The sequence below is a fragment of the Grammomys surdaster genome, unplaced genomic scaffold, assembly GCF_004785775.1.
Source record: "Grammomys surdaster isolate TR1022 unplaced genomic scaffold, NIH_TR_1.0 125950, whole genome shotgun sequence".
In the NCBI taxonomy this organism is placed as follows: domain Eukaryota; kingdom Metazoa; phylum Chordata; class Mammalia; order Rodentia; family Muridae; genus Grammomys; species Grammomys surdaster.
The window spans coordinates 1,820,410-1,837,018 of NW_021620771.1; the positions used below are offsets into that span (position 1 = coordinate 1,820,410).

At 45.2% G+C, this 16,609-nt stretch overlaps 1 pseudogene; it reads right to left on the reverse strand.

The window, feature by feature from the left end:
* Nucleotides 1–9,783: 9,783 nt before the first annotated feature.
* Nucleotides 9,784–10,383, reverse strand: LOC114609268 (annotated as a pseudogene).
* Nucleotides 10,384–16,609: the final 6,226 nt, after the last annotated feature.

The following is a 16,609-nucleotide window of genomic DNA, read 5'->3' on the forward strand; positions in this document are numbered from 1 at the left end:
GGTATGGGCACCTCCTTACCCCCCTTCTCCTTCGGCTGGAGCTCGGCAAGCGAGAGGCGGCGCTGGCGTTAGGCAAACAAATTCTTTGTTGAGTATTTTTGTCAGTGGAGTTGTTGGTATGATAAAGCTGGCCATGTGGTTTATCTTTAGAGCTTGTTTGTGGGAGGAATGTGGAAGAGTTTAGAGCTTCAGGCTAGAAGGCTAATAGGCTGCTCTAATGGGATCTTGGAAAATTCAAATCCTGAGAGAACTGTGGACAGTGAAGACCCGGCTCATGAACTTTCAGAGACGAACAAAGATTCTCTTTGGAACTTGGACAGGGTCCACTTGAATTATAGTTTGACAAAGAATTTGGTTGCATTCTGTGCATATACTGAGACTTTCGTTGGAGTTAAATTAAAAAGTAATAATTTGGTTGATGGAGGAAATATCAAAACAGGACAGAATTTAGGTTGTGGCATGGTCATTGCTCACTGCTCTTACCCAGGTACGTAGCGAGAAAGAGCAACAAGTGGAGCAGAAAGATGTGAGAAACGTGCTGCTGTGTTGGGAAAAGGAAACGAGTCCATAGTATAAGATCCCACCTATGGAAGGCTCTAACTTGTAAATCCATTTAAAAGGAGAGAGCTTGATCTAAGGTTGGCGCTATATGTGGTCCCTGCTTGAAAACAACAGTCCAGGAATTTTTTCCCTTAGATTCAGCCATGGAAGCTCACAAAAACCACTACAGCTTTGGTCCAAGTAACCAGGCTACACTCAAGTTGGCAATAAAACTTAACTATGCCATCTGCATGCTTCTGGTTTTGTATACATGAAGGATACAATATGAAGGTAGTGGGAGAACTTTGCCAAGGTTTCAGAGAACTGAAAAGGCCAGCAATGTGCAGAAGGAGGCACTTGGAGGCCATTGTATGATGCTTTGAAGGTGAAGTGTAAGTTGCAGTGGAAAGCCTAGGATGTTGAAGATGCCAGGACCATAGGATACCACCAAGGAAAGCTTAAGACACATAGTGGAGCTAGCCAAGCAAAGGGGCTATGTGTGTAGGTGGCAGAATTGGTGAGGCAGTGCTACACAAAACCTTTTGGTTCCCAGGTGATGTCATCATGAGTCTTCTGTGCTGGATGTGGAGCTGCAGGACTTAGCATTTGCTGTGTTTACTTTGTTCCCATCATTCCTTGCTCTTCTCCCATTTATGCCTTTTGTAATGGGAATTTTATGTGCAATCGCATATTGGAAATAAATAATTTGTTTTTAGATTTTTTTTTTTAGATGTTCATAGTTAAGAGATTGTCTCAATGAGTCTAAAGAGACTCTGTATTTACCTACTTGAACAGTGTTGGGATTCTTAAAGACAACTGGGATTTTTGGAGTTGCACTCGATACATTTTACATTATGAGATGGCCATGAGCCTGTGGGGATAAAAAGTGAAGGATATGGCTTAAAAGTGATGTAATTTGCATAGCACACTGACAAGGGATGGACTCGTTGTTAGTACTGATTATCAACCTGATGGGATTTGGAGTTAAATAAGAGACAAAGCTCCTGGCTTGGCTATGAAGGCATTTGTAGAGCAGTTAACTGACATGACAAGACTCACCCTAAATGTGGGAGGTGAAATTTTACAGGTGGGTCCCAGACAGAACAAAGGGAGAAAGCCAGTGGAACATCAGCATTGTCTCTGTTTTCTGGCCTCAGTCACAATGTGGCTAGTCACCCCAAGCTCCTGCTACCCTGCTATGGTGGTTTGAATAGGATTCTTGGGTTTGAATGCTTGACCCATGGGGAGTGGCAATGTTAAGAGATTTTTGTCTTGTTGGAGTAGGTGTGGCCTTGTTGGAGGAAGTGTGTCACTCTGGGGGCGGGCTTTGAGTTCTCTTACGCTCAAGTTACACCCAGTCACAGTCCCTCCTGCTGCCTGCGAATCAAGATGGAGAACTCTTGGCTCCTCCAGTACCATGTCTGCCTTCATGCTGCCATGCTTCCCACCATGATGACAATGGACTCAACCTCTGAGACTGTCAGCCAGCTCCCCATGAAATGTTTTCCCTTATAAGAGTTTCCATGATCTTGGTGTCTCTTCACAGAAATAAAACTCAAACTGAAGTGGAAACTTGTAGTTCTTTGGAAAGTTAGTTATGTCAAATGATGTTTTGCTGGGGGTACACAGGTGAAAGGATGTTTTGATATAGCAAACACATGAAAAGACCTGTGATAAAAGGGTGTAAATATGACCCCACAAACAGTGGGGGATGAGCACTGAGCACTGGTTTGCTTCACCTTGTTATTTTTTGCTAAAGATACACATGTTAACTATAGCTGCTGGTTCATGCCTGGTATCTGCCTGCCGAGAGTACTGGACTGAAGCTGTTGGTTTTTGCCTGGTGTCTGCCTGCCTAGAGGACTGGTCTGTAGCTGCTGAGTTGTATTGGATGTTTGCTACAGGACTGAATTGCTGTCAAAGAAGATCAAGTTTGCCCCTCAAAGAACTATATCCATATCCTAATAACATTTCTCTTCCACTACCTCTGCTGGGTGGTGGGCTGGAGGAGAGATTGAACCCTTAATAAAAGTAGGTTGTAAAAAATTTAAGCTTACACCAAACTAAGACACCCACTTTCCCTGCAACGATGGACCGTACCCTCAAAGTAAGGCAAAATAAACCTTTGGTTTTGTTCTTTTTTTCAGGTATTATGACCACAGTCCTGACTTGCCCATCCATTCTTAGCAGAAAGGCCACTGAGAAGGGCGTGTTTTGTCCCAAATTGTTGTGCTCCCTCAGAAGGGGCTGATAACTGTTAATAGAATGGAAATTCATATTTAATCTCTGTGTGGTCTCTGCTCAGTCAACGTATCTGAGCTCAGCCCCTCCATCCATAAAGTCAGCTTCATAACAACAGGACTTCGCTCCGCTCTGTGGAGCTGCCATGAAGATTAAAGGGGATAATGTATACAGAGCCCTCAGCATCATGCTTCATACAGCTTTCCACAAGGATAGCATGGCTCTGACTTATTTATAAAAAGAGAATGCAAGAGGAGAAATGAGAGATGTCCGGCTACTTGCTTGCTCTAACAAAAGCCCATGGGTGGAGTAGCTTATAAACAATAGGACTTTATTTCTGAGTTTTGCAGGCCAGAAGTTCATGATCAGAGCACCAGCAGATTTGTTGTCTGGTGAGGCAAGATGACACTTCTCACTGCGCTCTCTCATGGCGGGAGGGGAGGCAGCTCTCTGATGCCTCTCTTATAAGGGTTCTGATCTCCACCATTGGCCCTCCATCCTCATGAACATCGCAAAGCAACATCTCCTAATCCATCACAGTCTCATCACAAAGATGGGGGCTAGGCAGTGGTACATGAAGTGGTGGGCAGATTTTATTTGTTACAGATCCTTAATGGGGTCTGACATCCCCAGGAGATACCATCAACATACTGAGGTCTTTGACAAGTTCTACCCGGGAGACTGCTCAAAGGGAAGATGGGGCCAAGGGCTCTATTAATTCTCTGGACAGTTGTTGGATGGAGCTGCTGACCTCTCCTGGGAGAGTGGAGAGTGAATGGCCCAAGACAATCTACATCCTGTGCTTGTCTGCAGATGCCAAGCTTGGAGACATGGCTTTGCTGTTTTCTAAGAGGGGCAAAGATTAAAATGAAGTTGCCTTGAGATCATTCTGAAGCTCCAGAAAACAGCGCTAGCTGGAGGACTTGGACGAAGAACAGATCTCTAAAACCGCTCTCTACAGGAAACAGAAGGATGCTTTAAAAAAAAAAAATCTCTGCTTTGTGTCTACAAAAAACAGGGACAGGAGAGCCCAGATTCTATAACATAGCAAAAAAGGCACAAAGAAAACATGTGAGCTCTGTGGGGCAGGGTCAGGCAGCAAACGGCACTAGAGGTAGAGTCAGGGTGTCTTTTTCTCTGAGCACCTTTGTCTCTGGGAGCAGAAGTCCAAGTGTAACACAGGCAGCTCTGGGCAATCTGTTCAGCTCAGCAAGAGCTGGAATGCAGGACACAAGCCTTTCTGCATGGTTCCTGTCACTCTGGATCCTGTTCCTGTTTCCCAGACCTCTCAGAAGATTGCCTAGAAAACAGGGCATTGCTAATTCTGACTTCCCTACTCTTCAATCTTTTCAGGGAGACTTTACCTTGGAGCCAATTTTCCATGACAGCTACTCCCGAGATTACATGGGACTCCTTCTATAAAGATGTACAGGAAAAGCATAAAAAGGCCAAATACTATAAAATCCAGCAAGACTGAAAAAGAACAACAAATCCACCATATTTGTTTCCATTTGTAGTAAGGTCCAGTGTTCCTTCAGGAAACGGATGGACCCCAAGAAAAAGGACAAATCATTTGAGAATCCAGATTTGGAAGCTCAGGATGATGTCAGAGCAGTGTAAGTCTGTGAAAGACAACAATATGTGACAAGAAAACTATTTAAATTGAAAAACATGGTTATCCCCCCAATAAAACTGTGCAGAAATAGCAAGGAGAGACCAGATGGAGAAAGCAGCATGGGCAAACAGTTGGCAGGAATTAACAGGCGGCTGTTTAAAGCACAGCACCAAAGGCCTCCCTCAGGGAAGGAAAATTACGGAGGCCTGAAGAGGATATAGACTAAGTTGAGAACCAACTAGAGACCCAGAGAGGCTCCACAGGGACAGAATTGTGAGCTTGTGCTGCATGCAGTGCTCAGGACTTGTAAATGGAACAAACCAGAAGTGCCAAAAGGATAGGCAGGCACAGCCAGAAACACCAAAGGACCCTAAGATAGTTCTTGTCACAGAAAAACATGCACTTGATGCAGATGCTTTAGTAGTGAATGAGGGGGCGTGTCTAGTAAAAACAATGGTCTTCTACCGAAGATGTTCCTGGTCCTCCTGCAGGAAGGAATACCATTTTCGGGTTCCTTTAAATGAGATGGCTCAGACCCGATAAGAAGCAGAGTAAAACAGTGATTAAAGCATAAAAAACTGCTAAAGTTTCCAGGATGAAAACACAGAATTGTTTGGACTCTGTTCTTCCAGGCGACAGATAGGCAGGCAGGCAGGCAGACAGACAGACAGACTGTCCTGCTAGGGCTTCTTTTTAGAACTTAACCAAAAGATTTTAAGGTTTATCCAGGACTTTAAAGAAAGCCAAGAAAGTTCTAGGGAGAAAAAACCCTGGGTAATTGGTAATTTCTGGAGCTATTTTAAAGCACATAGCTGTGTTTCAGTGATCAGAATACACTTGAAATGACCTCAGGGGAGGCGGGGCAGAAGCATGTGCCTAGAAACGTGGATAGACTTAGGAAGACTTCCTGAACAATAAGAATGACATTAAATCACACTTGGAAAAGGGCTATTACCCGGTAAAATATATTAGCACAACTCATTATGCATTTGGCAAAACACTAGCCACAAAATTACAGCAGCAATAAACTGAGATCTTTATCAAGTTAATTAAATGCCAGATAGAAAGCCACAGAAAGTTAGAGGGAAGTACAGGGCAAGACTGTAATCTTTAGCCAGAATCTCAAAGCTTGAGGGGATCGGATAGAACCAACTGTATAAACAAACAGGCAAACAGCACCACTGCCACCAAAACATCTTCAGGATGTAAACGTGATACTAAACACTGAAATAAAGCAGAATTGAATCCTGTGTGTGTGTGTGTGTTTATGTGAGTGGTGCTGTGTGTGTCTATGAGTGTATGGTACTGTGTGTGAGTGTGTGTGTGGTGCTGTTAGTGTGTGTGTTGCTGTGTGTGTATTGCTGCTGTGTGTGGCACTCAGTCTGTGTGAGTGTGTGTGTGTGTTGCTGTGTGTGTGTTGCTGTGTGTGGCACTCAGTCTGTGTGAGTGTGTGTTGCTGTATGTTGCACCCAGCCTCATGCATCCCAGAAAAATGCTCTCTCATCACTCTACCTCTGCTCCTAAAGCTGAGCTAGGAACATTTAATAGGAAGATGAATTTGTATATAGAGCTCTTTCAGACGAATATGTAAAATCCCAGTGCCTTGACTGCTACCACCCACGCCCACACCCTTTCTTTAGGGCTGCATCCATCCCTTCCTCCACTGTCAAGAGTGTTTGCTCTCCCGGGACCTTCCCAAGAGTTGCCCCCTGCTGAAGAAAGCTGTGGTCTAAGCACTGCAGCGCCTTCTAGTGGCAGCATGCCTGCATGGGTCAGCTTGCTAAGGCTGTACAGAATCAGGTGCCCAAGCAATAGCAATCTGAGAACTTGGGGATGTCACAGCTGGGCTTGCCCTGTACTGATGCCCCCTCTCCCTCCAGGTGTTGCTCAGAAAGCCGGTTGTATTGGTTTCTTTTCTATGCTGTGATAAGGCACCATGACCAAGGCCACTTACAACATGGAGGGCTTATTTAGGGCTTCTGGCTCCACAGGTTTAAGAGTCTGTCACTATCATGGCAGGTGTGGGGACTGGAGCCGGGAGCAGAGAGCTGGGGACTCACATCTGGAAGTACAAATAGGAAGCAGAGAAAACAAGCTGGAAATTGCTCAAATCCTTTGAAATGTCAAAGCCTGCCCTCAGTGACATAGTTCCTGCAGCAAGGCAACTTCCTTCAGCTCCTAAACCTACCAAACGGAGTCATCAAGTAGAGACCAAGCATTGAAATGCCTGAGCACATGGAGGACCTCCCAGTCCAACCACCACACCTGCTGAATCTGCTGCATGTACATACGTTATGATGTCAGAGTCTGGTTATCAGACAGTGTGACTTAAGAGATTTAGTCAGCTTTCTGTCACTGTGACAAAACACCGGTGATAATTAACTTACAAGATAATTTATAAGAAAGAATTTATAAGATGACAAAATTTATTTTTGGCATACAGTTTTGGCCCATGGGCACCTGACATGTTTTGCAGACTGGGCAGTGCTAATATCTCCTTTAAGGACGTGCTCCCAAAGGCCTAATGTTTTCTCATGAGATATACCTCCAAAGTTATCATTTCCCCACATAGCATCATGCTGGGGGCTAAGACTTCATCATATGGGCCTTTGGAAGACATTTATCTAATTCTAAGGAGACACCAACTAAATAGAATGTGTGAACAACATCACAGGCACAGATCACAAAGGGAACAAAAGAAGAAATGCAGACAGATGACTAACAGTACTGAGCATTTGAACACAACCCTCGGAGGCAGCATCTGAGAGCTGGGGCTGCCGAGAAGGTCCATGTTTCTGACTGGAGATGTGGGTGTGCACTGAACATTCAGCCCCTGACGCTACCGGGGAAGAGTTCTCCTGGCGCATTTACTCTGAGGAGATAACTATACACACATAAAGACAGATGCCTGAAAGTTCTCCCGAGAAACAGAAACAATAGCGTGTGTGCGTGTGTATGTGCATGTATGTGTATGTCTGTGCATGTGTATATATGTGCATGTATGTGTGTATATGTGTACGTTTGTATATGTATGTATGTGTATATGTTTATATATGTGTACATATGTTTGTGTGTGTATGTATGTGTATATGTTTGTACATGTGTGTAGCGGTATATTTCCTGCCACATTAAACTCAGTATTTTGGGAGGAGCTAACGTGGGAGGAGTAAGAAGAGGAAGAGGAGAAGGAAGAGGAGGAGCTATCGGAGAGAGAGGACCAGAGGAGAGAGAGGAAAATGGACGTGGATGTACGTGTGTCTCTAGCAGTCTGAGGTAGTTGTAATATCTAGGTTAGGTATTGGGTCACACCTCTAATTGTGTGGGCTTCTTGTTATTGAGCATCACCAAACATATAAAACCTTTGGATAATCATTAAGCACTAGAGTCTCATTTTTACCGTGTACCGCATGGATGGCGGGATGGTCTGGGCTCAGCCCAGCCTTGTGGAGACTGTGTGGTAGATTGGTGGAGCTATCTCCCACACTGACGTCTTGTGGGTGCCGGGGCCAATGTTCTGACCTGCCTGAGCCAGTGGCCTGAGCCACGGTGGCAGCAGCGAGAACACACCGCCTCTTGAGGCCTCAGGTCTTGCCTAGTCAGGAAGATGGCGGCTCTGTAACAACAAGCCAGATCGGGTGCTGCCGTTATAAATATTACCATTCACACATGTGTGTATATATGTGTGCATATTTTTGTGTGTATATGTTTGTGCATATATGTTTATGTGTGGTGTGTATATGTTTGTGTATGTTGTTTGTGCATATGTTTGTGCATGTGTGTATAGGTATGTGCATATATATGTATGTATGTGTGTATGTGTGTATGTATGTGTATGCATGTGTATATGTATGTGTATGTTTGTATATACTTATTTGTATGTGTGTATGTTTGTGTATGTATGCTTATTTGTGGTGCACGTGTATGTTTGTGTGTGCACACATTTGTGTGTATAAGAGACTTATTGGCTCACATGATCACAAAGGCTGAAAAGTCTACAGCTGCAGGTTCTGTATGCTTAGCTTTTTCCTCTGTTTGGGGCGTTGATTGCTTAGATGCATCCATTCCATATGGAGGACAATCTGCTCTACTTAGTCTACCAGTGCAGATTTATTCTTGTCCAAATAACACTTCATATACACATACACAGGGTACGGTTTGATCTAGTGTCAGGGTACCCAATGGGCTAGTCAAGTTGCAATGGCATGTTAACATTCACAAGAGCTGTGCATACTATAGTTAGCTTTTGCTGTCTAACCATTGCATACAGCTATAGCATAGGCTGAGAGTGTGGCAAAGCCACAGGAAGGCACGGCCCCATGGGGCCGTGCTTTCTTTCAGTTCTGAGGCACTTGGAATCCAGCTTTCTACCTCAGGAATACCCCAGGACACCTCAAACCGTTAGGCTCCTGTGCTACCCAGGGGGCGGTGGTGACCCTGTCATCCCTGGGCCTTTAAGTGAAACCTGGCTGGAATGTGAAGACAAGCCACAGGAATAGTTCTTTGCTTCTTTCTAATCTCACTCACAGCTCTGAGCGCATGTCCCAGTGCCTGGGGTCCTTCCAGTCCCCTGGGTCACCCCATTTCCCCATCTTTCAATTAATACAGTTTCAGGCTCACTTTTGAGGCTTCTTTGGACATTAAACACTTAATGGTGCCATTTCCTATGTTCTTTGTAAAATCTCCTTTTTTTTTTCCCAAAAGTTGGGCATTGTTTACTTTAAGCAACAGTCCAGGACTAAGAAGTACAAGTGTCAAGGATGAGATTTTCTTTCTTCATGGTCAAGCACCAGCATCATGCACATGGCAGAGTTCTTTCTTTAGGATCTCCCTGTGGGACCTGCACCTACAGCCCCACGCTGGGACAGCTTCCCTTGTGTGCTTCACCTCGCAATTCCAGGCAGCTTGCTTGTATACGTGAAGCCATCCTCTGCTCTGGGTGGCTCTACCCAGCAGCCGGCCAGTCACAGTGGCCACTGGCATCCTCGGTATGAAAGCAGCTCCTTTGCTTGGCAGGCAGTGGGATGTGAGGTGCAGCTGCTTTGATCACTCCACATGGCATGGGAGGGTGCACTTAGCAAAGGCCACTGACGGTGGGGCAACAGCGAGGAGAGCAGAGTGGACAGCGGGGAGCAGGGGCTGCTGTCTGTCCCATCACAGTAAGCCAAGTACAGCGTCAAAAACCCTGGTACATAAGAGTCTCTACACATCAGGAACCAGGTCATTTGTTCTTAAAACCAGTTACTACTCCAGTCTACTACTAGAAAACACTCATGCCATGGCCCACAGACCCAGGAGCCAGACAGAAGAAAAAGGAAGAGAGAAAGCAGGGGGAAAAAAGACAGCAGTACAGAAAGTGCTTCTCTTTTAATGAAACAAATTTGAAAGATATACAGTCAGGCTCACGTTGTGCAGTTCACAAGCATGGAAAAACAAACAAACAGAAGGACAGAGTTCCAACACAAGAAGCTAACCCAAGACCAGGCTGGACTTGCCACCAGGGGGGTTTCTCCTGGATGGCGCTTGGGCCAGAACCACTGGGCTGGGCACAGGAGCAGCGGGCACCGGCTTCTCTTCCATCTGCGCCAGGTTGGCTTGGAAGTCTGTGTCCACAGTTTCATGCGTATCACCTTCTCCCTTGAGGTCTAAGAAGTCTCCAGAGCTTGGTTCAGAAGAGTTACTTCTCTGTGTTCCAGGCGACTCCGAATCTTCCCTGCCACCACTAGACTTGTCACCTGCTGACTTGGCCCAAGATGGGGGGTTTTCTTCAGGTGTCCTAAAGATGCTAGAAGCCATCTTGTTCTTCCTCACAGGCTGTTCTGTTGGCTCATCAAAGCCTAATGAAAAATTGGACCCAACACCTGGAGGCCGCAAAACCCGGGAGCTGTTCCTGCTGTTAGGGTCCACACCCTTGAAGGTGGTGGTAGTGGTCATGGCGCCAAGGGGCGAGGTAGGCTGGCCCTGAAAACGCCGAGGGGGAACTGGGACCAACCGGCACAGACGACCCCGCAAGTGAAGCAAGCTGAGCTCCACGAGCTTCTGCCCAAAATCTCCTTATTCTAACCCAAGTTATCAAGGACCCTCGCCAACTGTACAGTGAGGGGAATTTGGCCCACCCTACCAATGTGCACTTACTGTGTTGGGCCCTTCCTTCCTTCCTTCCTTCCTTCTTTCCTCCTCTTTTTCTTTTTCTTGATAGGGTCTCACTGTGAAGTTCTAGTTGTCCTGAAACTCAGTTTGTAGACCAGGCTAGCCTCCAACTCAGCTCTGCCCGCCTGTGCTGGGATTACAGCTCTGCCCGCCTGTGCTGGGATTACAGCTCTGCCCGCCTGTGCTGGGATTACAGCTCTGCCCGCCTGTGCTGGGATTACACCCTCTGCTCTGATTTTAGCTTAATACGGTCTCGGTCACGAGGTGGCCCTAGGAATTTGTACCAACATATTCTGTCTGGAGTGCTCAGCACCTTTGGCACCAGGGGTCCCCAGAAGCGAGGAAGGAAGGTCTCTATATAAGGGCCAATGATGGGAGTCTTCCACAGCTTGTCTGAGATCTGTAACACACAAAGATTCTTTCCTTTCTCCATCTCTCCCATCCCCCTCCCTTCCTTCTCATATTTCAAAGTGAAGGCAGCATCAGGCTGACGAGATAATAATTAGTTCTTGGACCTTCCCTGGACACTAAATAAATGTAACACTTAGTGGTCTCTTTGAAAAACGTAAGGAGTCAGACTATTTTTCTTGTGGGACTTCCAGCATTTCATAGAGTGTCAGGATTTTCAGTGGGTTTCTGCTTCCTTTTGAGAACCAGATCACCAAATGCCCAGCTCTCAGGGTCTCCCAACCCTCCCCTGCTTTTAAAAACCAAATACAAAAGACATTTTAAAAAAGTTTCATTTACTTATTTTATGTGTATGAGTACTTTGCCTGCCTATATGTCTGTGACCATGTGTGAGCCTGGTACTCAAGGCGGCCAGAGGAGGCGTCAGATCCTCTGGGATTGGAGTTACAGACAGCTGTCACGTGGGTGCTGGGAATGGCAGCCAGTGCTCTAACCGTTGAGCCATCCTTCCATCTCCTACAAAACATTTTTCAAAGCAATACCCGCCTAAAGTAACAGCTTCAGCCAGCACAGTGTGGTATAACATAAGAAGAGTGCCACTGTTTTCAGACATTAGCCCTCTCTCCTCAGCCTCCACACACAGTTTTTCTAGAACTTTCCCTGCACACATGGAGAAATGTGGATTGATACAATTGTTAGTAAAGATGTTGAAGCAGCGATGGATTTCAGGCTCGCTCCCTGCGCTCAGGCAGTCCATACATATGAGGTGTACTTCCAGCCCCTCATGGCAGGCCGATGCCCTTTTCTGTGTATGTTCTGTTCTGTGACAGCAGCTACTGTCATTTACCCAACCAGCAAGCCACACATGGGCACACAGATTAGATTACAGCTTTTAACAATAAGTATTTTACTAAATAGTCTTTTATACATGACTCTTAGAGGAACTGGGTGAATGTATTACTAATGGGAAGAAAATTATAAGTCTTTGAGCTTTCTCTTTCACTGAAATAAAAATTTAATAACCCTCAAATCAAGAGGATGTTTTAAAAGTTTCTCTCTGCTTGCGTTTTTTCTTATTATCAAATGACATTCTTTTTTTTTTTTTTTTTTTTTTTGGTCTGTAAACCTACCCCTACGCTGTGACAAAATTAATCTTAATCTTAAAAAAAAAATCTATGTTGACCCAACTGTATCCATAACTTTTTTTTGTGGGTCATTTAAACAATTATGTCTTGGACAGCTCCGGGCTGGCCTTCGTGTACCAGCTCCTCCCCGGCCGCCGTGAACCCGGCATTCCTCCGCCTGGCTTGCTGACCTCCGCTGATTTTACTTGGAGCTATTATCCCAATTGCCTGAGCCTTGGCTGACATCTGGATGTATTTTATAACAGACTGTTTTCATAATTCCGCAGAAAAGTTCTCAGGATTAATACTTGTTTATTTTCATCTTCCATTGGACCTTAAATAAATCGGCAGAGCTCCTTACTGGAAGCCATTTTACACAGACAGGATGGAAAATCCATCAGACTTCAGGTTCTGTTGCTTCAAAACTGCGTGGCCACCGGACATTACGCCGGGATGGCAATAAAGTCAACGCATGGCTCTGTGCTAAGGACCAGCGTTAGCGGGTAGAACGCAGCCAGATGTGCGCTACGGGGTTACCTTCCCCATGTGAGTGGGGGCTGACAGGAAGTCAGGCTCCTAAGCGCACGTACACAGTGGCAAGATATTTTGGGGTGCTATAATTTTTGTTCTATCATGTTTTCTTGCTTCAAGTGTTCAGCTTTTCTCTTTGCCCCTGGAGCTTTTTAGGTTCTGGGTTGGGGAGACACAGCTCTGTGGCAGAATGCTTGCCCAGCTTCTGGGATACAAAATAGGACTTTTTGTTTTCTGAAGAACTAAGATGACCGAAGGGGTTGAGTTAGATCTTTCTGTTAGTAACACAAGTGACTGCCTTGGAAAGGAATGAGAATGTTTTTGTTGGTTTGTCCTTCAAGTTATGATAAAAACTGACAATTTACACAAGTATTCAAATGCCCGGGACTGAGAGGAACATATTACCCAGACCATAGTCCCCTTTCTAGTTTTATAACCCCAACATCTCTATGCAGATAGATAAAAATTAAAATATATGATCTGCATATAAGAGAAAATGTAAAATACTTATTTTTCTGAGTCTGGCTTATTTTACGTAACATAATAATTTCCATTTCCCTCCATTTGCCTCTAAACACACAATTTCATTGTTCTTTATGGCTGGATACGATTCCATCAGGCATGTGCACCATACGGTCTTCATGCACTCATCTGCTGATGGACATCCTATCTGGGCACATTGCTTAGTGGTTGTAAACAGTATATAGATAAGCACAGGGTGGCATGTACCTCTGAGGTAGGACTTAGGGACTTTATCTTTAAGTAGTACAGCTGGGTTGTGTGACAGTTACATTTTTAGTTTCTCCAGAAACTTCCGTACTTCTTTCCACAGTGGCTGTAACAATTCATACTCCCAGTAGTGGTGGACAAGCCCTTCTGTCCCTACACTCTCACCGACTTCCATTGCAATCCTATTTATTTTGAATTTTTTGAGAGTTTCATATGAGGACCTTATTTATGCCATTTCTAGTCCTCCCTTCCCCTCCTCCAACTCCTCTGTGTTCTTTCTCTCCCTCCCAAAGCCACGTCATCTTCTTTAGTTACTATTGCCTCAGCCACACAGGCTATGTACATAATCTACCGAGTCCGTTAGGGTTGCTCCTATAGCCATGTGTTGAGAGATGGCCACTTAAGATTATACGACCACTCATGGTGCTTTTTCGCAGCCACCGGTTGTCCATGGTTCATCTAGTCATGTGTCCTCATGAAGTTTCCCCACTCATGCTGACACATCAACTTATGTTGGCACTGTGAAGGACTTGTTTAGGCAGCTACGGTTTTGAGATTTTATGGGTTCAGCATCCTTGTCATGTCTAGAAGCCACGATCTAGCAGCTGGCATTATTGCTCCTCTGGATCTTACTGTCTTTCTGATTCTTCTTCCACAATTCCCTGAGGTATTGCTTATCAGTTTGAGCAATGACAGGGCATACATGGCTAGATCAGACTAAGAGAGTAAATCTTTTTTCTTTTAATGTATTTAATTTTTATGTATTCACTTTACATCTTGCTCACTAACACCCCACCTACAATCCTTCTCCACTCCTCTCCCCTTCTCCTCTGAGTGGATGGGGGATCCCTGGGTTATCCCCCGACCCTAGCACATTAAGTCTCCGTAAGGCTAGTGCATCCGCTCTCACAGAGTCTAGACAAGGCAGTCAGCTGAAAAAACATATCCCATGTACAGGCAACAGCTTTTGGGATTGCCCCTGCTCCAGTTGTTCGGGACCCCATGAAGACCAAAATGCACATCTGCTACACATGTGCAGAGAGGCCTAGGTCCAGCTCATGTACATCCTTTGGTTGGTGGTTCAGTCTCTGAGAGCCCTAAGAGTCCAGGTTAGTTGACTCTGTTGGTCTTCCTGTGGAGTTCCTATCCCCTTTAGGGCCTGCAATCCTTCCTCCTATTCTTCCATAAAAGTCCTCATGCTCCAGCCACTGTTTGGCTGTGGGTGTCTGCATCTGTCTGTGTCAGCTGCTGGGTGGAGTCCCTCAGAGCACAGTCATGCTAGACTCCCGTCTATATGCATAGCAAGATATCACTAATAGTGTCAGGGGTTGATGCTTGCCCACGGGATGGGTCTCAAGTTGGGACAGTTATTGGTTGGCCATTCCCTCAGTCTCTGCTCCATCCTTGGTCCCTGCATTTCTTGTAGACTTGAGAAATTTTGGGTCGAAAGTTTTGTGGGTAGGTTGGTATCTTTATTGCTTCAATGCGGTTTGTGCCTGACTATAGGAGTTGGCCTCTTCAGGTTCTATGTCCCCAATGCTGTGAGTCACAGCTAAGGTCACCCCTGTTAATTCTTGGGACCCTCCCTTAACCCAGGTCTCTGTCTCATCCTGGAGCTTTCCATTCATTCTCATGGCCATCTAGCTATTAAGAGAGCAAGTCTTGCTTCATGACAGGAAGGGAAAGAAGAAAAAGGAAGAAGAAGAAGAGGAAGAAGAAGAGGAGAAGGAGGAGGAAGAAGAGGAAGAAGAAAAGGAGGAGGAGACCAGGGCCATACAATTCTCTTTAAGGCTATACCCACAATGACTTAAAGATCTTCTATAGTCTCCATCTCTTAAAGCTCCCACCATTGCCCAGCAGAGCCACTCTGCCAGTTACAGCTTTAAGACATTGTATTCTAGGAGAAAGTCAAGAGCTAAGCCACAGCAATACGGGATAGAAACTGGGAATTCCTCTCCCAGACAAACGTTTCCTTCCCTTCTGTTTCAGTCTTCATGCATATTTCCTGAGTGTGTGTAGGCTTCCTTAAGCAATATGAAGTGCAGAAAGTGTAACAGAAAACACCAATGAATATGAGTGCAAACACACAAGGTTAGAGTCTACCAATGGGAAAAACGACCTGAAAATAATTGCCAAATACATCAGACGAGTTAAAGCCAGGAATTATATAAATCTACTTCTAAAACCCAGGAACTCAATGGACAGAAAGAGAGAGAAAACATGCAAGCAAACTGCAGCAAAAGAAAAGACCACGGAGACAAAACGGGGTGATATTTTTTCCTGCCAGCCAGGAAGAGAGTAGGTAAGCCAGTTTAGTAAACCAAAGGTGACAGGCTGCTTGTACTTTGGGGGGAGCGCACATTGATACAATGTTCTTAGAGCATAATTTAGTAGTTTGTAGTAGATGGACAAAGGGCCTTGAGGTCACTCCTCTAAGGACATGTCACACAGGCATGCTCATGTATGTGCAGAGCGTACACACATGCACACGTGTGGTGTTTTCTGCAAGGTCAAAAACACAAGGTACCTAAGTGTCAGTCTGCAGGAGTTTGGGGAGATACATTCTCATTTTTCTGCAAAATGAAACAGCACAGTTAAAAAGGAGAGTGCTCCTGACCGTGCAGAGAGAAATACATTCCAATGGGCACTGGATGCTTTATTTATGTGAAGAGACTATGAATGCACTCAAAGGAACGGACACCAGGGCTTGCATATGCAAGGACCTTTGTGGAGGCCATAGATACCATTCATAATGGTTCCCTTATGCAAGGAGCCTGGGGCCATGATTTGTGAGGGGGGATTTGCTATTCATTTTTTTAATCTTCTTTATAAGATGTGAACTTTTTTCCCTAACACATGCTTGGCCTTATTTTTCAATGCATAAATGAGAGAGGATTAGATCAGAGGCTGAAAGTGAATCTGGGATCTGAATTGTCATTGCTCCTTAAACAAATCTGCGAGCCATCTCTCTGGATTGTGATTTGCAACAGTGGCTCAGTTGTGGGTCTCTGGGTTTTGTAAAGCTTGGAATTCAGTCCTGTTCTGCTTACATGGTAGGAGCAGGTGGCTTGAGGTCTGGATGTGAGGAGAACTGCACGCCAGGGCTCGTGTTCATGTTTAAAGATAGATTTTAGGTCATCAAGATTTACAGAGTAGGGCAGTGAGGTGGAGTGACCAGAGACCATTGCAGTGTCTCCTGTCCTGAAGCAGTGCCCCATGTCCTGCAAGCAGCAGTGTCCCCAGTTCTTCAGCAGTGTCCCCTGTCCTGCATGCA